Raw genomic sequence first — 24,286 nt, 5'->3', positions numbered from 1 at the left:
AAGAGATTATGGCTATTTAGGTATTAGTTTTTACTAGCATAAAGGTACCTTAAAGTGAAACGTGGGAAGCTGATTGAAAAATAAGCTAAGTTAGGTCCTATGGATTCAGAACAGCCTGAAAAAGCAGGTTATTTCAATCTCTGTGTTTTGAAAGTTTCATCTTAAGAAATTTTCATACTTCTTTTGATTTCTGCTTGTCTGAGTATATAACGGTTGTCACCATCACAAATTATGGTTTAAACTGGACAGTGGCAGGAGACTGTATGTATCATCATCCAAAACTTCCTGGTGGGGTAGACCTGAACTCCTGTAAGCTGTCGTGGTCTGCCTCTTCTTTTTTTTCTTTTCTTTCCTTACCCCTTTCCCACTTTTTTCTCCCTCCTTGAAATTCTGATATTTGGAATCTATGATACTTATTTCAGCCCTGGCCAAAAATAGCGAGACACGCTTTTTTTTCCTTTTCTTTTTTTTTAGCTTTGCTACAGTCAGAGAACCAACAGAAAATAGGGTTATTCACTCCATTCCCTACCTCTCTTCCCCACATCAACACTATCCTTATCTTTGGACTTGATATATGCCCTTTTCACAGCCGACCATTCAGCACAACAGACTTACTAAATAGTTTTTGAGCTGGTATTGAAATCTATGTCCCCGATTGTCATCTTGTGCCCAGCCCCCTCCAACCTTTGCTAAATTTCCAGAGTTATACTTTTTTTGTTTTCTCCTATTTTGCCCTTTTAAAGATAACATCCTTATGCAACTCCCTACTTTACAGTCGTCAGGTTTGGAAGGAGCTGATTGCTCCTGAGAGATCACCATTTCTTATGCGATTTGGTGTCTCTCCATTTACTGGCATTCCATCACCTGCCCTTGAATCTCCATCTTGCGTGGCACCGTTGGCTTTTCAAAGCAGCTACGGCTACGAACTCTCTGGTGTTGGGACTACCAAGACACCATACAACACTTGATGCCATCAAGTTCTGGCCCAAAATCTTTATGCAACTTGGCCAAAAAAAAAAAGAGGCCTACGACTGGCCAAGTTACAGTTTCAAGGACATTCCTAAATCAATTTTGGATTTTAGAAAATTGTCCTCTGCATGGAATTTTCAGGAATGTCTAGGTACATTTGTAATCAAAAAAAAAAACCCCAACAAAATAGGTGACAACACAAAAAAAGTGCTTTTAGTGCAAAATTCCTTCAATTCCCCACTGACCTAAAATGATCTAAACACCTTGAAAATCACTCCATTAGGAGAAAATAATGAAAAGGCTATCTTTCAGGTAGGAATGAGGCCAACTAAATAGTAACCTGTCAGACATGCAATTCACCCTTTCTGGTTGAAAATCACTGGTTGAAGACCACTGAAAATGAACTGATGGCAGAAACAGGATCACACCTGTATCTACACTTTCTCTGATGAAGAATGAAAGACAGAGAACCAATTAGAAGCTAAAATGAAAGAAAGCTTGTGATTACTATAAATCGGTGTGGTTTCACCCAATCCCCTGTGCTTATCCATTCCCGTATGTTTTTAGAGATAAAGTTTCTGCAAAGCACAAAACCCACATTTTTTTTGTCCCTGAGTTATAGCTGCAAATAGGAAGCCAAGTGCTGAGTTTCCTCCTTGCTCTTTGCAATAGCAAATTGCAATTTGCAAAAGGTTTTTGATAACATTTGGTGTTAATTGGACTTAAAAATGCTAATCTCCCAAATCGCTGTGATCTTAAAGACACATGAAAATTATCTCAGCATGTAAGAGAGCAAAAGCTCAGATTGCACTGAGCTTCTCAGAATATAGGTTCTTTCAACGTACAGCTAAAAGATATCAGGGTGATTTACTGTTCTTGATCTTTCTTTCTTGTGTGAAAATTAACAAAGCTAGCACACGCTATATTTAACGTACATAGATAATGTAGTTTTAGAGGTTGAAAACAAAAATACATATTTTCTAACTAAAACTATAGCAAATGAGTATTTGCTTTCAGCCCTGGAGAATGATCTCCTTCCTTCACTTACCCGCAAAAGGGTGAACACTTCCTGGGGTAGAAGCTGTAGAAACAAAAGCTACTTCTTCAAGTGCTATTGAGTTATTCACATTTTCTCGTGAAACTACCACATATCTACCTCCTTGAATCAGATTATCTTGCTTCATTTTGAGGGATCGAGAGGTAGAGGCGGCTCTACCAGGCTATTACAGGCAATGTCAGTAAGCATTAGCAGGTGTACATAAAAGGTTCAAAGTCGTGTTTAATTTAGTTGCAGAAATAAAGCAGCTGTCCCCAAAAGTCTGACTGAGGCCAAGGCCCGGGCAAATGGCTCCATGGTTAGCTCATCATGTTCACTAGGGGCGCCTTGGTGCTTATACGTGGTGCCCAGTTCTGCTAACCGCAACTCGTTAAGCAAAATGACGAGGCATAGGAGGAGAGGCGCGAAAATGGCTAAAAGATAAGTTATTGTAAAAGACCCAGGAGCACACACTGTAAAGGGAAAGCTAAAGCCCTATTTACTCAGAAGCTATAAGCACACACACATGAAAAACAGCAGACGCCTAAAGGACAGTTCTTCCAGCAAGTATGTAGTGAGAACATTTGAAATTAAAATTAAGAAATAGACATGACTTATCACAGATGCGTAGTTAACCACTGGAACAATTCACCAAGAGCCATAGTGGGTCACCAGAAAAAAAAAAAAAAAGATTCAAAACCAGCATGTCTCAAATTGTGACCTCCAGCTCAAATTCAGGACTTCTGCCATATACAAACTGTCATAGACGGTCCAGCCGTCTTTGGTCTTACAATTTCTTCAGCCTTCAGCATGCTACACAGACACGTTGAGATGCAGGAGAAACCTGTTTATTTAGACTTTCTCATCTTACACTAGGTTGTTAAATTAAAAATTAAATTTGATTAACTAGCAATATTTTTTTCTACAAAGAAGATGCTCTCAGTGTTACTTCAGGAATTTGATTAAAAAAAAGCCACAATATCCATCAGATTATTGGATTCAACATACGTTATTAATTTTGACATAATCAGCTACAGTTCAGATATATTGATCCTAGGACACTGTAAAATCCATATGAAGGCAGTACTACAAAATTATGCAAATCATATGATACCATCTGTAGCAGAGGGTGAAGTAAAAAAAAGAAAAAAAAAAAAAAAAAGACTTAAATGCGTCGACCAGACTGCATATGGGGCACATGAAAAATTAAGCATATGCTGCACAGGCAGAGATATTTTTGTGACTATAGCCATTAAAAGAAATAGTTTAAGAAAATAAAACTGTTGTTTTTAAGACCTTTGTATCAAAGACAACATGCCCACATGCAGAAAATAAAGGAATAGGCTGCCTACTAATAAACGCTTAAATTTTATCTGTGGAGAAAAAGATCCCAGCAGCTATTAAAATGATGCAGTTCTTCAACTATCCCTTATAGGGCATACTCAGATTTAATGTGGATACCTGACCTAATGCACTGTACAGTTATGCCGGGTTTAAATAAAGTTGCTTCCTCTCTTGGTCAGATGGTCTATTGGAAGAGCTAAGTAAAGGAACCCTGCACACAAATCAAAGGATTCCGAGGACATTATGGCAACCAGAAAAGTGCTGTTGATTTGTCACATCATAAGGAACTCACTCTGTGCTTGTCCTAACATCTATCACAAATGCCCGCTACCTATTACATTCTAATAAGCCAAAAACCTGCTGTGAAAATACTAGGTTTTATTCAATAGTGACACTAGTTTGGCCTAAAGGATTAGTCAACATTTTCCTTCACTTGTGAAGCTGGCTCCCACGGGGCAGTGCCGCATGTGGGATGGAAACATTCAACCACAATTCGCCGTCTGAGGTACCAAATTCTGAACTAAAAAAGCAAAGACAGGAAAACCGTTCACAGATTGTATATTAAGCCCATGCCAAAGCACCGCAGCAGGCTTTAGGAAAAAAAGTCCCAGATTTCCATAAGCGTGTTCAACCATTACTTGAATAAACAATTATTCCAGTTGTGTGGGTCCACTTAATGTAAATGTACCCTCAAGAAGCCAACTAAATATGTAATTGGTCTTTTGTACATACAATTACTGTGATGTGTACACTGAAGAAGCTCTCTAAAATACAGATAGTTAATAGAAATTATAGGAGCAAATATTGTGCAACCAGGGTTTAAAAATGAGAATCCCATTTTAGAAATCCAAATGCCAATATGACTGTTCAGCCACAAAGCAGGTTTATAACCACGATACTCAACTTTTAAAAATGGAACTCACTGTACTATTTCAAATAAAGCAATAAACCAGCCTCGTACCCTATCAATATTTCTTGTTTTCATTTGCATTCTGCTCATTTGTGCAGCCCCATTTCACGTTGGCTTTTTTTCCATGCACATAGCCATGCTAATATCTTCAAGGATTTCTTTATAATAACCTTTAAATCCTTTCCTTGTCATTATGCTGCATAGCTGCTCCGTTGTATATACACTCCTTACTTCGGTTCGTTGCCTACACATCGATTATTTCACATTTGTCTCCCTTAAACACTGAACAGGACTTTCCACTTACTAGTCCAGCCATTTAAAAATACCCAAATCCAGCTGAATGAAGTCATTTGCTTTCCTCTTAGTGACTGGTTATACCTTTGATTTTGGCAGCATCAGCAAAACATCAAAGCTGGTCACAGAGAAGTGGGTATTCGTCAGGGAAGCGATCGCAAAACCAGCCTCCTGCTCACATTAAGACGAAGTAACAGTACGAGAGTGCAGGACATCAGCTGCTCTGCAGCAACTCTGCCTGCAGCTCCTGTCCTAACGTACTTCAAAGCAAAGAGGAGCTAGCTTTCCTCCTTTCAGCCTTCAAATGGCATGAGGAACTGGATTTTTTTTTTTCAATATTTGATTCCATCTGCAATAATTAAAATATTACTAACCTCACAATTCCAGCAATAGGGAAAATAAACCAGCAACATGCCAACCCTGCTGCTGGTCTCTGGAAGTCCAACACACTGTCTCCGAGAATGCTGGAGCAAGGATAAAGCCTGGGCTAATCTGTGTTTCCACTTTGCACGGGAATCGAGTTAATACTGGCAAACTACACCTGTGATGTCTGAGCGTGATACTAAGGTCCAACCGCCTTTCCACCTCCCAGAGCTTTAATTTGCCAGTTGAAAACAGCCTCTTTTTAATCTTCATGGGCTTTTCATAATCCTGAAAGTCGTGTGAATAAAGACTGGTCAGCTGCATTTATTTTTTTAAGTAACCGCTGCTATATTTAAGCTGTGACACCTCTTTAAACCCATGAGGTAGGTAGCCTGGGTATAACATATTAACTACAATCTAAAGACCAACCTAAACACCTCCCGTCTATTTTCTCCCAGGCTTTCAGTATCAACTGGGTGTCTCTTCTAGGTAATGTGATCATTTCAAAGTAATGCATTTGCCTTGGACATAGTAATAGTGAAAAAAATACAAGAAACTTTAGGAATCGCTCATCTTGGAACACTGGCAATCACCACCCTGTACCCAGAAGCATTAAGCTATTACAAATGTATTCACTATGACAAAGATACGGAAAACCAGAAAACGGATAAAGCGAGAAAGAAAAGTAATGAGACGATGCAGGTGGATCTGGCATTTATCATTTGCCTTCTGCTGTTTTTCTTTGAGGGTCTTGGCTGCTATTGCACCGTGCAGTGTGCCCAGTTCCTCCCATTTATAAAAAACAGTAACTCATTTTACACTATTTCCATTCTTGCTTTAGCTTTCTGACTGTTCTCCACTGCCCCTTCAGCTCTCAGGGAAACTTGAACCAGCCATCCAGTATCATCCGTACCATTGAGGTACTTCATCTTTGGGTTATGGGCTGATCACTCATTTGGAGCTTCACCACTCCACGTACTGTGGTAATGTGTGAAAGGGGTTCAAAGTCTGACAACGCAAAGCAAAAAGCTGACTAAATTCCACTCTGCTAGCATAGAACATCATTTCCAAAGCAAGAATCATTTGTATTTTATTTATATTGCCAGCCAGAATGTTTACTGGGAACAGAAGTAGGAGGAAGGAATATTTTGCCAGTGATACAAGAAAATAGCAATTTATATTTTACAGCTGATGAATATTCACCCCTAGAGGTTACATGACAGTTGGGTGAGTTTTCTTTTAGGGAAAAATAAAGTCAAAAGACCATTCTGCAATTGCAAATATATTCCCACTGTGAATTACATTCACCTTGTAATACCCAAGAGAAAGCATTTCATTTTTTCAATTAATCTGACCTTTATCAAGAGCTAGCACAGAAGAAACACTCTCATGGAACTAAGCACTTGGAGTCAGAGTGAGAAGCATTGTAGATCTGTACACAGTGTACTGCACAAACCAGTGTTTAAAAGGTATTACTGTATACACTGCGGAACTGCTGCCTATTTGCAAGGGTGTACGTAGTTCTTGACCAAATTGTTCACCAGAATCTTTGGGCCCAAAAGCAAATGAGATGCCTTCAAATGCCAAGGGGAAGTGCTGAGGAAGCCCTCCCTGGGTAGAACACTTCTCAAAGCCATGTCTTTCTAGGCAGGACACACTTAAACCTCAGCACATACTTTTTCCTTCCCTCTGGTAGGGATCTGAGTTACCAAAAGTCTGGCCAAGAGCAAACCTGCTGCCGTTCACGTGATGGAGCCCTGGCCAGGGAACCAGACTCCAAACTCTTTGCAAAAATGGCATGTTCACCCAAAAACCCTACCTGTGGCTGCATGGACTAGAATGTCAATATCGGGGTTATTTTATTCCCTGCTAATAACAATCAGGAGTGAAAAAGGTAAGGGCTAAGCCTGAAGGCTGATCGCTTTTGCTAGCTAGAACCACACTCTCAACGGAATTGGAGGGTACTGGGGCGAGAGGTGAGAAAATTAAAGGAAGCTCCAGACACAGAAGGAAGGAAGGAAGGATTACTGGACCATCACGAACTCATAATTGCCCCAAGCTAAAATGCAGCCTACAGCATGTTCTGAGAGCACACGGATTGCTCTCAGAAAAGAGGGACCAGTCCTGAGAAAAAGAAAGAGATTGGATACTGAGTCTGCTGTAAATGCCCCAACCTTGTGCTAACTCGGAGCACCTGGTTAGTTTTTACTTAGCTATTTTCAAGAAACTCCTATCTTCCCTCTCCTCCAGCATCACCACAACGCATTTTTCTCTGGTGGGCTGATGTGCAGTAACATGGACATCTACTCCGGCCACCAAAATATTCTCTGTCTAGTTGAAAACCCTATTTTATTACAAAAATGCCATAAAGTCCTAAGTGTGGATTTCACATAGCCCCACCTGTGTTACATTGGCAAAGACAATGGTTGAGTTTAATTAGGCTGCTTTAATTTAGGGCTGTGCTCTTAAACAGAGCATATATTTCACTTTCAGTCATTCTTTTCTGTTTCAGCAATATCAGCTTTCCGTACTATTTTGGAAAATTATGAGAACACAAAGTCTACCCACATTCATTGAGGGTGCACACTCTGAAGTAACAGATCTTCCTTCCTCTGTATAGGCTGAAATTATCAATCTGAAAGCCAATTTAAAAAAGTGAAATTAGAAAATGAGAAATTCAGATTTTATTTTTTTTCCTTCATCAATTCTTGACTGCAACCTGTGTAACTGACTGCCAAAACCAGAATGCCTAGTAGAGGAGCAGAGACGTATTGCAATCAGGTGTCCGCATCTGTGAGAAAGCTATCAAGCAACAGGTCATGCTGCCTGCTTTCTGTGAGTTTATTGCCTTCCATTCAATCTTACATTAGATTTACTTTACTGTAAATTGAGACTACAGGATTCTGCAGGATCAAGCCCTAACAGCAAATGTATAAAAGCATGTGCAAATGCTGTCAGTAACATAGTTGCCAAGTCTTTTTGGCTAGAAAGCCTAAATTGACTCATAAGTACTGCTATTCCCAGCCAAAAATAAGTGTGTATTGCCTTACATTTTCCTTTCCACATTTCTCATAGACATTTACATTTATATCAACACATAATGAGTAGAGGAAACACAAAGACATTTGAACAGAATTTTCTTTAGGCTTGTCAAAAATGCCTTTTTCTCCCTTTTTCCTCACATTAACATTAATTGGAGCTGGGCAGAAATCCTCACGTTAATAGCAATAAAAGCGCTAGTACATTAGATTTAATTAGCATCTAAACTAAAGATCTTACACCCCACAAGCAGTCTCCACCCAGGAAACATTTTGTCTGACAACCCAATGCAGCCGGTCCCGACGCGGCGCGGGGCAGCTTTGCCAGATGAGGAAGAATAAAGGGGAGAGGAGACAAATTACACCAGAGGGGCAAGGATCAGGTAAGCAGGTCACACTAACTAGGACGGCGGGGCAAATATTGCCCTCCTTATGAAAGCAGGCTTCCCTATGAATAAAATCAAAATGTTCGTCAAAGATAATTGAAATCATGTTTACTGCATAGATTCATAAATCTGAAATGTAGAGCTGCACAGACGCCGTTCCATCCTGGTAACATCATAATAAATCAAAAGACCAGTAACTTGAAAGTCTTTCATGCTTTTCAGAATAACCTTATTCACAGCATTTATTTTTTCTGGCCTCCTTCAATTTTCCCTCTTGAAGAATGCGTGTTGCCATCTATATTTAACAGCAAATGCAAAATACAGATAGTCTTCTAGATCAGAAAGGCTAAAGTTTCTTCTTGTTCTTCTGTTCCCTTCAGCTCTCTCCGATACCTCCACCCCCTCCCTGGCTCTTGTTTTTCTCATCTCCATGCTGTTTCATTTATCCTCCCTTCCTCAGTCCCTGCAGTTCCCTGTTGTTCCTGTTTCTCGTCTTTCAGCTCCACCTCGTTGCATTCCAGCTCTTGTGTTCTGATCTCCTATTCTCAAAAATACCAGACAAGAAGGTACTAAAAAAAAAAATCAAAAGCTCTTGGTAAAGTTCTAAAGTACCTAACTGGACATTGTGCTACTTTTAAGATTTTTTTAGGACAAATCCAAGCAGCTCTCCTTTTTCTTTCAACGTGAAGACTTTTTAATCTAAAAATTATCCTAGTTACAAAGTTATTGCTCTTTTTTAAAGAATATGGACATTTGTAGCTCTGCTGATGGAAGAAGATTGGTCAGTTCAAAATAACACAACTTTATCCGTGATTCACAACCTTTCCAGTTAAGCTATGCCCGTTAGTCACATCCTTTTTTTCTTTTTTTATACTATGGAACTGCAGAGCTAATTTTGACTGTGGGTGAAATCTGAACAGGCTGATTTTCCCAGGTCAGAGGTCATGCCAGACCTCGGGCAGATAACTCTTTTAAACGGGGTTCTGGTTCATTTGTGCTCTTGGTTTGACTCAGCCTCCCATTCTGGTTCTTGAGGGATGATCTCAGAATCAGCCCTTTGGCTCTCTTGGTAAGAAAAGAGGACAAAGTATCCCATATCCCATCATTTTGGATTTCAAACAGATTTAGCACTCACTTGTCTCTAAGAAGTATGAGCACATTTGCATGCCTGGTTTGAAAACGGCACGTGGCAATTAAGGGAATTGGCCACTTCCACTTACAAATGCCCAATCTGTGCATGCAGTCACGGTAACTGGATAGCTACCTTGCTTGAAGAACCTGGCTTAGCTTATACTTCACCTAAAAGCACATGTTTTAAAGCACATCTGAGCATAAAGTTTTAATGACTTTTTTTTTCATTGGGGTTTAAAGGTATTTTTTTTCAAGTGGTTGCTTCCAGGGATGCATAAACAGTTCTGTTCCTTGTCACTGATCAGCATCACACAAGCATGAACCTCCATAACCACTCTAAGTCACTGGGATCTAAGAAAAACTTTATTTCTGATTAATTTTTGAGTACCCCAAATAACGGACCTTGAAGTGGTCAAAGTAGTGCAAGAGGAGAGATAACTGAAGCTATACTTAAAATACTTAAAATATCCATTTTTAGGAAAAATCCTAACAGTCTGCCCCCAAGCTTTGGAGAGAGTTTGTACGTACAATAATGTTTAACATATATATCATAACTTAAAAAGGTACTAAACAGAAATAAGCAGCAAAACACAATTTTGGCGTATTTTTAAATGGACGTTGAGAGTTTCTTAGATACTTTGTACAGAATAAGGTTTTGGACTGTTTTTTTCCTCACCGTCCTGAAGTAAAGGTTGTTTTTTCCCGGGAGGGGGTGTGGGGAGAAGGTCTGTTAGGGAACATCTCCAGCTGTAGAGATGGCACTACGCGCTGCAGCCCTTTGTGTGCTGTCAGCTCCCTGTGACAACTGATAGCTTGGATGAGGATGAACTGTGTTTCCTCACTGACATTGTCAGACAGCGAGGACTGGCGTTTGCACAGACTTCTGCCACTATTTGAGACTGATAAGATTAAAACTGTTGTGATTTCGTTTTGATGGGAGCTAATGTACAAGTGCAGAGCGTTGTCTCCAGGGCAGCGTTCCTGGGCATGATGCGGGAGGCAAGGAGGATGTGTTGTGCTACGGAGACACTGGTTTTCTACAGCTGAACTCAGAAGCATCGAAGAGCTGGGGATATTACCAATGTAATAATTTTTAATGCACGGCATTAGAATTGCATACTGTCCAGTAAAATTTCAAAGTAGCCAGGGGAATGGGATAACCAGATAAAGAAAAGCATGAGTAATACAAAACATATGTAAATTAGGATGTATATTAGCTTAAGAGAATGCAGCATGAGAACATCTGAGTGTAACAGGAAAGGAAAGGTCCTGTTGACTGCACAGAACAGAGATGCTCCAGCTAGTGCCAGCCTAGGCCAGGAAAGTCAAATACCACATCACATACCACAGGAATGGGGTTAATCTGGCTTGTTTTGGGACACCCTGCAGTACCGGCTGGCTACCTTCGCACCGGGCAGCCCATTAATCCACAGTCTTGATCCCCGAGCGTTGACACTGCACATGTATCATTACAGCATACCGCGTCTTACCGACAGCGCAGCAAGCGCACGGGGGAAAGCAAGCACTAACACTGCCCAAGCTCCGGCTAATCTTTCGCTAAAAGCTGCGCCTGTCTGTTCTCACAGAATCAGATCCAAAAGTTTGTGAAATGACCAGAAGAGCTCCAGAGAAGTCCGTAAGTCTTTGAATTAATTCATGATTATATATACTGCAAAATGCAGAGCAAGCTTCTTGGGACAGGTAGGATTGGGCCGATTCCTGTTGCTTTAATTGTTTCTCATTCCTGTAGCTATACTGTATGGTCTTTCCCTTATTTATCTTTTTCAAAATAGAAAGAAATACAGGACTAGAGGGGGTCTCCTGAGTAAGCAAGTGTAATCTCCTACCACCCATGGAACAATTACATAGAAACCTTTTTATTCCCATTTAGTTCTTCAGGATAGGGACCGGCCCTTCTTTCTGAGGAACACTCTGCAACTTAAAAATACACACAAATGCCAAAAAAGCCAGAGCTGATTAAAAAAAAGGAAGGAGATAAATAATACAGATGGTTGAGGCTGCCCGCTCCAAACACGTCATGACCTATGTCACTTGCTTATAGATTACTTCAAATCTCCTATCTCTGTCTTTGTGGCTAATGGCCTGGAATAAAAAAATCTCACGTTCAGGGATAAAGCCAACAAGCAATCCTACAGAGAAAATTAGTAGTCATGCCTAGAGCTTCTGCCCTGGACTTCCCCATACCAGTTCTGCAGGTTTTGTAGGTTTTCCTGCCATCACCAGCGAGCCCATTTGCAGCTGCCCAGGGAAGAGCTGCTGTGATGGAGCACAGCGCGGCGGGAGCTTGTCCCCAGGGAAAGACCACCAGAAAGGCAGTGCTGCACCTCAGCTTCGGCTGCCGGCCTGCGAGAAGAACCCATTCCAATGAACAATAGATAAGGCTGGCTGAAGCTCAAATGATAATTAGATCAGCAGCATTATTGCAGACCTCATAGTCACTAAAACCAGGGCATTTGTAACCGGCTGGTTAAATGCCATCTCTCTCTCTGGAAGCCTATGCAAAGAAAGGATAAAAAACCGTTACTGCTATCGATATCAGAAATAGCGCTGCTTGTTCAGGTGGTTGTAGCTGAGATGCATGCTTTTGTTCCTACATGCCTTACGTTCTTCTCCCGCTAATGATTTATGACAGGGATTTTCACGTAGGCATGAAACTACTCACTATGACAGGAGATGTTCCAGATACGACTGCCCCAACTAAGGACCATTACGGTGTCAGTAACATTTCTCTATATAGTTTACAGAAATCTTTTTTTCTGGTTATCTATTTATTTATTAGCTCACAATACTACATCATTGCCTAAGAAAACCCAATCTACACTGAATCTATACGGGTAGATTTTTTGCTTGACAAATGGTCTGCAGTTGTTAGAAAAGCATGTTGATTTGTAAGGAATTGAGAAATTGGCTTTGGCAAGCTGCAGTAAAAAATAGTCTTCTCTGCGTTGATTTTTCAATATTTAGTGTGTATTCAGAATACATCCTCAATGCCATGCTATGCTCTATAGACGTGATATATGATTATACAGCTGTGACTAAGAAATGATGTATGAAATAAAAATCCCTGAACAATGTGCTGGGAATGCAGAGTCTGTAGCTACCGCATGCACCGGGGGATGCTGCTTGTCGCACTCAGAAATAAGAAGGGAGCCGGCGCCTTTCTGTAAGGATCCAAACACCAACTATATTAAAAACCTTTCAGACTATACAAACATCCTCTTTAATGTGCATTATGCATTGTAAGATAAGGCTGAACACGAGAGTCATCTGGGATCTTTGTCCAGCCTGGGACGGCAGGATGCTGGGTATCTATTCTAATCCCCTGGAAGGGCCGGGAGCCGGCAGCTCTGTGCCAGCACCGCTCCCAGGCCAAGCCCGGCCCCTCCGTCCTCCACCAGTTTGCCCATTTACAGCAGTAATCAAATCAGAGTGACAATGCTTTACATACTTCTAGTACAACCCTAAAAACTACGCTTTACATACTTCTTGTATAAGTCTAAAATACAGCGCAACGAGAAATTAATTTCAGCGTGACTGCTGGCGTGTTACTGCAAGTTTTCCAACTTTAGCTGTCAGAGAACAACAACAAAAAAAAGGCAAAAGAAAACAATCCCTTGTCTCCCAGTCCACATCTTCCCAAAGACTAAACTGAAGCAGGCATTGCAGAACCAACTCTTTAGGTATCAAAATGATAGCCTTACCAGCCAGCATCCAACTTGTTTCTCCCAACCATAGGGAAGAAAATATCGAGCTTCTAAAATTTTTCATCAGATTTTAGGTGGAGTAATCAGATGAAGCATAACTGAAGTTTTGAGTTCCTTGAAAAGTCCCCTAAAAGTTGCTCTTCTGAGACTCATAGACCTTCTTCTGTGCTGTCAGCAAAACCCCGCGCAGACCTAGTGGCCGTGCTGTCAAAGTTTCCCTGCCTTTCCGCTATCTTTGTGTTTCTTCTAACAAATGCAGCAGCAATTTCTGCTTTCAGCTTTGATTTAGCTATTTCTTTCTACTGAAGAGACTTCCACTTGCTACTGTATGATTATCCCACCTGTGGAAATGGTGGAATATTTGCATTTCTGTGAAACAAGCTGATCTTCTTGCCTCTGCCCCCCGACAGACCCCAAAGGTCAAAGCTTCATCCTTCCACCTCCCTTTGTGCAGGACCCAGCCTGGCCAGACCTGTACCAACAGCCCCGTGAGGGCAACAGTCCACCTGGCAGCCCGGGGCAGGTCCCACATGAGGAAGGTGACAAGCGGGGTGCCAGGTTGGCCAGGGATGCCCATGTGCTGGCCGGGGGTGCCCCAGGCCGGTGGCTGCGTGGGGCAAGGATGGGCTCGTGGTGCCCCGACAGCCACAATGCCACGTCTTCTCCATGTCAGCAAAGAAAACACTAAAAATAAGCATCTCCTAATAAGAAGAGACTTTAATTATTCTGTCAGCATTGTTTAATGGATGTGATTCTAAAGTATAAACAAATATAGAAGTTATTAGGCATACTTACTGTACAGACAAGAAATTAACTTTTTTCTAAGTGGGGCCGGAAGGGGATAAGCAAATCCACAATGGTACTGCATGGTCTCTATACGCTGGTGGAAACGTGGTTGGACATTCATCAGTGATAAAAATACCAAACTTCATTAACAGCCGCTTTTGGGCATGAAGAGTTAGTGTATAATTGTTCAGCACCAGCAGCCGGCATCGGAGAGGACCCTGACAAAGGATTAGATCAGGGGCCCGATCAGTGTGTGGGTATTACACCAGGTTCTCTACTACTCTGTTGCGTGTCAAAGCCCACCCTACTCCTTCCCACGGACCTGCTGGAAGACGATGATTTGTCACGTGCAGCCTCTTTTACCTGCAGACTGGCAGGGAAAATAAAACATTTTTAAAGCTTTTGTCCTTGGCTAATGGCATTCTCCAAGCTCTCACGTAGCTCAGCAAATGGCCACGACTGTCAGCTTGCTTTCTCCATAAAAGATCTATTAATTCAAAATCAGAGTGGACAATGCTAATTCTGTGGTGTCATATGAAAGGAGTTAGGATAACCCTTTTCTTTCCAGAGAAACCTCCGGCCTCTTTTTATTTGTGCGCCTCAGTAGGTCCAAGCCCTCTTGACTATTCTCTTTAAGTTTCTGTAAAAGGTTTACATCTTGTTTCTCTGAACTCTACCTGAATTTCCCACATCCGCTTCCTCTCACAGCAAAGCACAGATCGCACCAGGGCACTATGTGGAATACATTTCTAATTTCGCCTTCAGATGAACACTGCTAAGCTGATGAGAACTTCTTAGACACCGGCAGCTTCCACTGACGTCAACTGGAATTGCAAGTTTGCAGTCAATTTAGTCCACTACAACTAAAAGCACCCTTGGGCCACTGATCTCTAATCTTCTTCCTCCCGTACTATCTTCCTTCTCAAATTGCACAATGCATTCCGCATTTAGGGCACACTAAGTCCGTATGGAAATGTTATTCAGATTACATATGCCAATTGGCAAAATTTGTTTTTTTAAACACTTGTCCATTACAAATTGTGACATTGTAATGATAAATTACAAATATTGGTAAAAGGATTGGTAAAAGACCGGCCATTATTATTTAATTATTTTAATATCAATCAGAATTAGCCTTCCAAATTCCGATGAGTTATGGAATAACAGCCATTAGTTACTCCATTAGGAAGCTATTACTGCATGCCGTTGTTGCATTCTAATTCCCTAAAAGCCCTAATACAGTGTCTGTACGCGTGCAGATAGGGCAAGGCTATGCGAAAGAGCAGCAGTCAGAAGAAACACTAAATTAACATACAATGATGGGCATCTGTGTTTATGGACAGTAGCTTGCAATGCGAAAAATCAAAAATTGAAATTCTTCTTTCAGTAGTATCAGGAGGTACACGGCTGCAAAGTCCCAAATGAAGCAATCCATTACAATAAAAAGAAAGATCAAGTAATTTGTGCAGGAAACTTGACCTTTTAATTCTCTGAGAAAATTGTGCGAACAATCTATAGACTGCACAAGAAGCACAACAACATTCAAAATCCCAAGATTATACAGCAAATATGATGCCACTGACATGAGAAGGAAAATGATAATTCACCAGGAGGTTTCAACAGAAATAGAATGATATATATTTTTAATGAAACTTCATGAAACAGCTTGGCATTAAGACCAAAAACTGCCATTCAGTGGAACGATAAAAGAAATATAAAACAGAGAACTAATTCAAAATATGCATGGGCTTTGGGAACGCGGCTTTGTGATGGGTAAGATGTATGAGTGTCAGCCTCAGAAAAGAAATACCAAAGTAGTAATGGGAGCTGAGGCTTAAGATTTCTCAGTATGTCCATTTTAGTTACAAAAGATTTTTATGCTTCATTTCAGTCATTATTTAAACATTGTTATTTCTGCAAACATGCCACACTGAGATAAGGTTTCATGCTGTACCACATCAAAATGCAGATTGGTGCAGAATGTCGGAAAGTGCCTTTTACTGAGGTAACTGTTTATTAAGCCGTAGAGGAATTGAAATTGGAAATTCTTAAAAGAAAGGGAGGCAGAGGGAGAAGGAGGAAAGATACGTTACGTTCTCTTTAATCATGGGATTTGCACAACATCAGTACAGTTATGATCTAAATAAAGTTTCTAGGATCATCAGGATATTATAGTGTAGCTGCTTCATTTAATCTAATGGTTTCCATTTAGGTAATTTTCATGCATTTTAATGTATTTAATGATCACCTTCCCTTGGCTGATTTACTATCTCTGAAACTATATTGTATTTTATCTGCAAGATTTGGGATTCCAGACAATAATACGCAGAGAAAGACCTAGAAAATTTAGTAAAGCTACTATTTTGCATTTTAAATTCCCATTAATCATGCTATTTTCCTAACGTAGAAAAGCCCAAATATAATTTCAACCTGTAGAAAAACAACACTCGAGAGACTTACAGAGAATGAACTTGACCTAGATTTTGGATTATTTCACTCTGACAGAAACTGGTAAGATTTCCAACCCTGACAGCCCGTGACAACGAGCAGGAACCGCAACGCTACATTTGATATTTAGGAAATAGGAACCCTTGCTAAGCTGATGGCCCATCTCCACAGCAGGCTGAAAACCAGCCCATTCTCTGAAGGTGCTCTGGCTCCCCCAGTGAGGGGAGCACGTTCTAGGTGTGATAAGAACCAGCACACAGATTATCATACCACCCCTCGTGTGCTGCCTCCAAGCTGCTGCTCACCACAAACACACCTCCACAACAGGAGCACAACCTGTGCAGCCGCCACACAACAGGCTGGGAACACCTCGGAGCCTCAACAAGGAGAAAAAGTGTGGGCAGCAGGTCGCAGGAGGGGGTTCTACCCGTCTGCTCCGCTCTGGGGAGACCCCACCTGGAGGACTGCGTGCAGCGCTGGGGCCACCAACAGCAGAAGGACACGGACCTGCTGGAGCGGGGCCAGAGGAGATGCTGGGAGGGCTGGAGCCCCTCTGCTGTGAGGACAGGCTGAGAGAGCTGGGGGGGTTCGGCCTGGAGAAGAGAAGGCTCCGGGGAGACCTCGGAGCCCCTTCCAGTCCCTAAAGGGGCTCCAGGAAAGCTGGGGAGGGACTCTGGATCAGGGAGGGGAGCCATGGGACGAGGGGGAATGGCTTTAAACTGGAAGAGGGGAGATTTAGATGAGATATCAGGGAGAAATTCTTTGCTGTGAGGGTGGTGAGCCCCTGGCCCAGGTTGCCCAGAGAAGCTGTGGCTGCCCCATCCCTGGAGAGGTTCAAGGCCAGGTTGGACGGGGCTTGGAGCAGCGTGGTCTGGTGGGAGGTGCCCCTGCCCAGGGCAGGGGGGTGGAACTGCATGAGCTTTAAGGCCCCTTCCAACCCAAACCATTCTATGACTCTATGAAAACATCTCCCTCAGAGGAGATCCTGCTTCCTTCCCCGGGTATCACGCAATTCGGGACCGTCCTGTCCCTGACCCACTACCCACCAGCCAGCTCTCCAAAGCTCTCTTATCACTATAGCACACAGAAGTGTCATCTGAATGCACAAAGCGAGGGAATAGCATTACACCAGACATTTCAGAACTAATTAGAATGCAGAGCTGCTATGACTGCATGTGCAAATGAGGTAATTACGAATGCAAACGACTAATTACGTTCACCTGCTTGTGCAGTTACCCGCTTCTTGTTGGGCAGTTGAAATAATTGCGTGTGCAAATTAGACACGCAGCTGGGTGCAGACTTTACACTAGTAATTATGCACTGAAAGGTGGGCGAGGATTCGAAGGGTTTTGAGTTGCGGTTTTGCTTTTGCATTTTTAAAATGCAACCCTAAATTTGAATATGATGCCATTTCACAGGTACTTGAAAAAAAAAGTCCGCATAGTGCAGCAACCTGAAGGATACAAGGATGGAGTAGATACGTATTTCATACATACACTTTAGGAAAGGAAAAATTTTGCTAAAATTATGAATGGGAGAAAGGGAGAAAACAACACCAAATGGTGAATGTCTGGATAGATTTAGCTACTAGCAGATAATGAGATTGTGAAATTCACACTATAAAATGTATGATAATTAGAAAACTCAAAACGTCTTAGAGAAGTTTTACAACCCAAATAACTCTACTGTGGGACTACAGATCTGAACAATATACAGCTGAGGTACCAACAGGTAGCTTAGGTTCAAACACACTTAGGCAGGTGATTTAGGGAACCAAGAGTAAAAGCAAAAAGAAGTTGTCTCTCATATGCGCAACATACGTATGGGTCAAAGGTTTGCCGGTTTGGGTTTTTTTGGGGGGGTGGCGTGGGGAGGGTGAGGTTAAATAAATGCAAGGTGTGCTTTTAGACTTGTAAAAAGGGCATCTGATTTAGCAGGAAGGGAAGCCGTTGTTCAGCTTTTTGTTCAAAGAGAAAGTCCTTCTAGATGCTCCCTACCACTTGTTCCGACACCGCAGTAGTTCCTGCAAATGCTTTTCTTTATATTCTTAAACACTTTGGAATTTACAGTTCTCATATGGAGATCTTTGGTTATTTTAAGTCCAGCTAATCATTCAGCATGTGTGTGCCACAAATATTTACAGCACTGTAAGCATAAAGACAAAAACTCCTCCAGGCCCACAGAAAGTTCATGGTGAGGTTTTGATTATAACTGGAAATATCCAATCTGGATTATTTCTGGATTATCAGTAATAAAATAGCTCCCTTGTTGAAACAGCAAAAGTGTTTATGTTGTCTTTTAGTTCCTGATGATATCCAGTCTCTGACAGCAACAGTAGCTACAGCACATTAATGTTTTAATCTAGGAACTTAAAATAAATAAAAAAAAAAAGAAAAAACTAAAAGGTATTGGATCCTTTTCCAAAGCCTACCATCAGCACGTGGATGACAACAGAGGCCCGAACCTCCTACTACCACTTCTAGCAGCCTCCCAACAGGAAAGTCAATTAGAACGTATGACAGCGTGCCCTCTAAATGCCTAAACCAACAGAGAAAGAGAGCAAGGGAGCGCAGAGACCTGCCGAGAGAGGACTTTGTCACAGATGAGAAATTGCCCAGCACATCCTCGCAGGGCCGGCAGCAGGGCCGCTGCCCAGCCTCCCCACAGCCCGTTGACAAGTCACCAACATTTTGCACTCAACAGCCTCAAATACAGCTCGTTATCTCAGCAGCTTCTTTAAAATCAGTGTCTTGTTTCTTGATGAGAGTGCTATATTTGATATACATATTTTAAAACAGGCTGGCAAGCTGGGATTTTGCTCAGCTCTAATGTCTGCTTCATATTCGCACTCGCAGCCACCATCAAACCTAATCCATCTCCCTTGAAGAGAGGGGGCACTGGGTAAAGTGGCCCAGGGCTGGCAGCGTGGGGATGCTCGTTCCAGCCAGCGTGCAAAGAGCGCGCCGCTACAGATCTCGCCCAGCTTTGTGAAGCACACAAAGAATGCACGATGCGAGTCGGGTACTTGTTAGCAGCAGCTCCCTCGTTTCAGAGATCATCTCCAATGAAAATGCAATACCAGTACATCTTGCAAGGATGCTTTATTATTCCTTTCTTGCAAGGGAATTTTTATTTATGTATTAATTTTTAAAACTTCATAAAACCAAACTAAATGGACTTTTTTCTTTCTCTTCATTACAATAAAACATAACATATTGATAAAATAATGCTGGGTGATTATTCCTTTGGTAAGCAAACTTATTGGTAAATTAGTTACAAAACCAGATACAACATTTTGTGTGAAAAAAATTTTAATTCTTCGGAAAATAATTCATAGAGTCATAGAATGCTTAGAGTTGGAAGGGACCTTGAAGATCAGTTAGTTCCACCCCCTGCCCTGGGCAGGGACACCTCCCACCAGCCCAGGCTGCTCCAAGCCCCGGCCAACCTGGCCTTGAACCCCTCCAGGGATGGGGCAGCCACAGCTTCTCTGGGCAACCTGGGCCAGGGGCTCACCACCCTCACAGCAAAGAATTTCTCCCTGATATCTCATCTAAATCTCCCCTCTTCCAGTTTAAAGCCATTCCCCCTCGTCCCATGGCTCCCCTCCCTGATCCAGAGTCCCTCCCCAGCTTTCCTGGAGCCCCTTTAGGGACTGGAAGGGGCTCTAAGGTCTCCCCGGAGTGTTCTCTTCTCCAGGCTGAACCCCCCCAACTCCCTCAGCCTGTCCTCACAGCAGAGGGGCTCCAGCCCTCCCAGCATCTCCACGGCTCTCCTCTGGCCCCGCTCCAGCAGGTCCGTGTCCTTCTGCTGTTGGTGGCCCCAGTGCTGCACGCAGTCCTCCAGGTGGGGTCTCCCCAGAGCGGAGCAGAATCCCCCCCTGGCCCTGCTCCCACGCTGCTGGGGATGCAGCCAGGATGCGGGGGGTTTCTGGGCTGCCAGCGCACGTTGCTGGCTCATGTTGAGCTTCTCACCCACCAACACCCCCAAGTCCTTCTCCTCAGGGCTGCTCTCAAGCCATTCCCTGCTATCAACTCACTAACACTCAGAGAACTGGTTACATTGAAAAATTTGGATTGTCACTGGAACAGATTTATTCTGAGTGTATAAATTCCTAATAAGGCTGCTTTTCATAATGATTAATGATAATTATCTTTTTAAAGTTTAATCATTTACCTGAGTATTTGCTATCTATTAGATACCATGAGTAAGTAAGAATACTTCTTGCAGTGAAGGCCTCCTCGCTGTCTCTGAACTGGCTGCAGCAAAGACACAGCAATTAATCTTGGAAATACTAAAAAAATTTTAAACTGTACTCACAAGTGTTAAATGTAAAGGAAAGGACAAGACTCCTTCATATGCCACGTCCTACCAAATAATAACAGTTAGAGAATGAAAAGGAAAGGAACATTTTCCAACACAAAATCCAAAATAGGTCCCTTGTATAAGTCTGTAGGAAGATGGAGGAACGCACAACTTTCCTACTTAGGAGAGGATTGCACGCGAGCAGCTCTCCCATGCTTTCATCGCATTCCTGCACCCTCTTCTGTTGTACTGCAGCACAAACTAACCCAAGAACCGTAGAAACAGGGGAAAGAGGAGTGCGTACTTGGAAGCTGGTTGTCTTTTGTTCCCACTAAAACCATCACTTTTGCTCACAACCAGTGACAGAGAAACTGCTCTCAGTTAGGAACAACAACAAAAAAAAAACCCCAATTCAAAATTAATTTATCACTGGTTTAATTCATTGCATTCAGACATTCATCTCTTCCAAGCAGACACGATAATGTGATTAGTACAAACGATATCAGGCTAGTTACAGGACATTTAGCAATACGGGACAGTATTTATTTCACACAGTGCAATGTATCTTTCTGTTTCTGTTATCCCCAAGCAGGGATGTTTTGGTTGCAAAGATATCTCAAAAATGTGCTCTACAGTCTTCCCCTCCCTCCCCAAAGACTATAATTTTTCTCTTTTTTTTTTCCTTTTTTTTTTTTTTCCCCAGCATGTGACAGCACATTTTGCTGTAGGAAACAGGGGTATGTTTTAATAGTGAAACAAGAGATGTGTTCTCATGGAATCAAACAGGGTTTTAGTGTTTTTCTTTGCTCTCAGTCTTCGAAAGGCCTGGAGAACTATTTGATCTCTGCACTTCCGAGTTTTGCAGTAGTTTGTTTTGTTTTTTGTTTTTTTTTCAAAAACTGCAGAAGAGATGGAACTAGGAGATGTCTGATTTCAGGCAAATAATTTTCAAAGACAGCACTCCTGTATGCACGGTGGGAACTCCCTGAGTGACTGTTCCAGCGTAACGGTAGCAATACCCGCTCCTGCCTTTCTAAGATCAATTCCAAGATTCTTAATCATACATATTTCCTTGTTTTTAACTGTGATACGCTGGATACATACTTCTCCTTCACAGCTTGTATACGTAAAAATCATACTGAAATTGTTACCGGTATAGCATCAGAATTTGCACACCAAGTGATCCAGTGGGATCAGAGTATAAATAGATGTGCTCAAAGTATTCAGATGAAGAATTTATCCAAGCTATCTGAGAATAAAACTGGATGCTTAAGTTTAGGTCATCAAAAATATATAGATGAGCTATTTAGTACAGGAATGCTTTAAAAATACCAATTACATCTAAAAATGGAAAAAGATATTGTCTTAACAGAAAAATATCCTTCCTACTTAAAAGACTTAAACAGATTAGATGCACTTGGGCATTTTACTTTTTTGAAAATTGGGCTAATCTTCAGCGTCACTTGTTTCTCAAATAAAAAATTCTTTCAGAATGGCAAAGTCCTTTAATTTTACTCTTAAACTGACTGACGAATGCCAGAAAACCATGTCGGAGAGATGTGTGAGATTGCCTGCGTACATCCCAGAGAAAAAAAAAAAGGAACCATTAATGGTTTTTGCAGTACAATATGACAACATCTGTGGGACTTGCAAAAGGGATAAGCACCCACCATTGTAACTACTAAACTAAAACCAAGCATGCTTCATTTAATCTAAAGTGTAATGGCAAGAACATGGTCATGTTTTGGAGCATACTTTGAGTTGGATACAAATTAATTTAAAAGACAGCAAGATCAGAATATTTCCTTTGGAAATATTTTCAATAAGAAGATCAGACGGATTATGTTCCATTCCTTACTCTTCGAAAATGTTAACAGGTAGGTTAGATGATTTAACAAATACTGTTTTAATGAGACATCACTTTAATGCTTGCTGCTGCTAAGGTCATACATGTTCTGTGTGTCTATTGCTCGCATTTCTTACCCAACAAGATTCCTTATCTTTAATGAAGCAGCTACATGAAACTGTCATTTTTTTCTTTCATAATTGTTCTCAACCACAGAAGACCCAAGGTACCTAATGATCTCTACTTAGCATTTTTTGGAAGCAAAGAAAAACTGCTAGACTATAGGGCAAACTACATCCTCCAGTACATTAATGTAAACCAGGGGAAATAAACCCAACCAACCAACCCACCCCTAAGAGAGTTTCTGAATTGCATTAATTCACTCAAGATAAAGAAATATGGTCACACTACTGAACCAAGAAGTGACGTACCTTCATTTCACTCTGCATCACAGGTGAACCAAAGTAATGTCAAAAGCAGGAAGAATTCATCCCTGTCTGATTTAATATCATAGAAATCTCCTGTTTCCCATGCTCAGCAGCTACACGGGAGGGTTTCCACACAGGCAGAACAACCAGTGTGGGCCCTCTAGAACGGAGAGGGTGAGACCGAGGTTCTGGCAAACTCAGATGAAAAGCACTGGCCTTGGAACGAGCGTCTCCTTGACCTTAGTATAGTTTGGATCAGGTTCAGGTAGGGTAAAGAAAGGAAGAACAGCACAGCCAATGACACAATAAATTCAGCACAAATTCCTGCCGGAGACTGATTGGTTCTAATTGCTATGTGAAAACAAGAAAGTTTGCTGTCTTCCCACTTCTTTCGTATGGACTGTGTATAGCCCTCAAAGGCTCTAAGAAAGTCCTCACTACTCTTAAGATTTTGGAGTCTTGCAGTAAGGAACATTACAGTAAAAACCGCCTTGCAGTAAGGAAGTGCTAACCACTCAACCATATGCTAGATTTGCTCTTTTCTGTCTCTTCCTCTCTCAAATACTACTTTTAAAAGATTACGCATATAGCATATCTTTAAAGTTCAGTGACTGTCCAGACATTCTGTTAAATATCTTTCTCAAAATTGTTCTAGAAATCCCTTTGTCATATCAATTTGTGTTCAAAAACACCTTTCCCATATCCCAACTGAGTAACTGAAAGCATCCCCTCAAGCTTCACTTTTTGGAAATAAACACTCCACTCAACTTCAGCTCTTTGGCACATCCTTCCCAGGAACTGACTCTTTATGACAAGCGGGAGTTTCCTTTTACTGAAGATCATTTGTCAGAACAGAATGATACTCTGCAAAATAGGTAATAAAAGTGAAGAATTAAACCAAGAAAGATCATCCACCATCCAAACTTCAGAAGGAGAAAAGAAAAAGTAGCACAGATCATTTTAGTACTACTAAAATAGTACTTTATCTGAAGGGGTTGGACAACATTCTTATATGAGGTGCTGGGTGCCTTCTTACCCATTTCAGCATCATTGCCCTTACATACTGTGCCCTTTAAGAGTGTATCAAGGACATACAGATGTAAATCAGCATCTTCAGAGACTCACAGAAACTGGCAACGGTACAATTCTGCTACATTATTATGAATTCACAAGGGCTTGGGCCATCTTGCCCAAAGTTGCACTGTTGTACAGTATTATCACACAGGTTCCAAGAGGGCTCTTTAATCTCATTTTCTTGAGAGGTAAAGGCAGAGGTT

Source organism: Rissa tridactyla, chromosome 4 (genome assembly GCF_028500815.1).
Source record: "Rissa tridactyla isolate bRisTri1 chromosome 4, bRisTri1.patW.cur.20221130, whole genome shotgun sequence".
Lineage (NCBI taxonomy): Eukaryota > Metazoa > Chordata > Aves > Charadriiformes > Laridae > Rissa > Rissa tridactyla.
The sequence above is the reverse complement of the archived record's forward strand: the minus strand, read 5'-3'. Positions refer to the sequence as shown.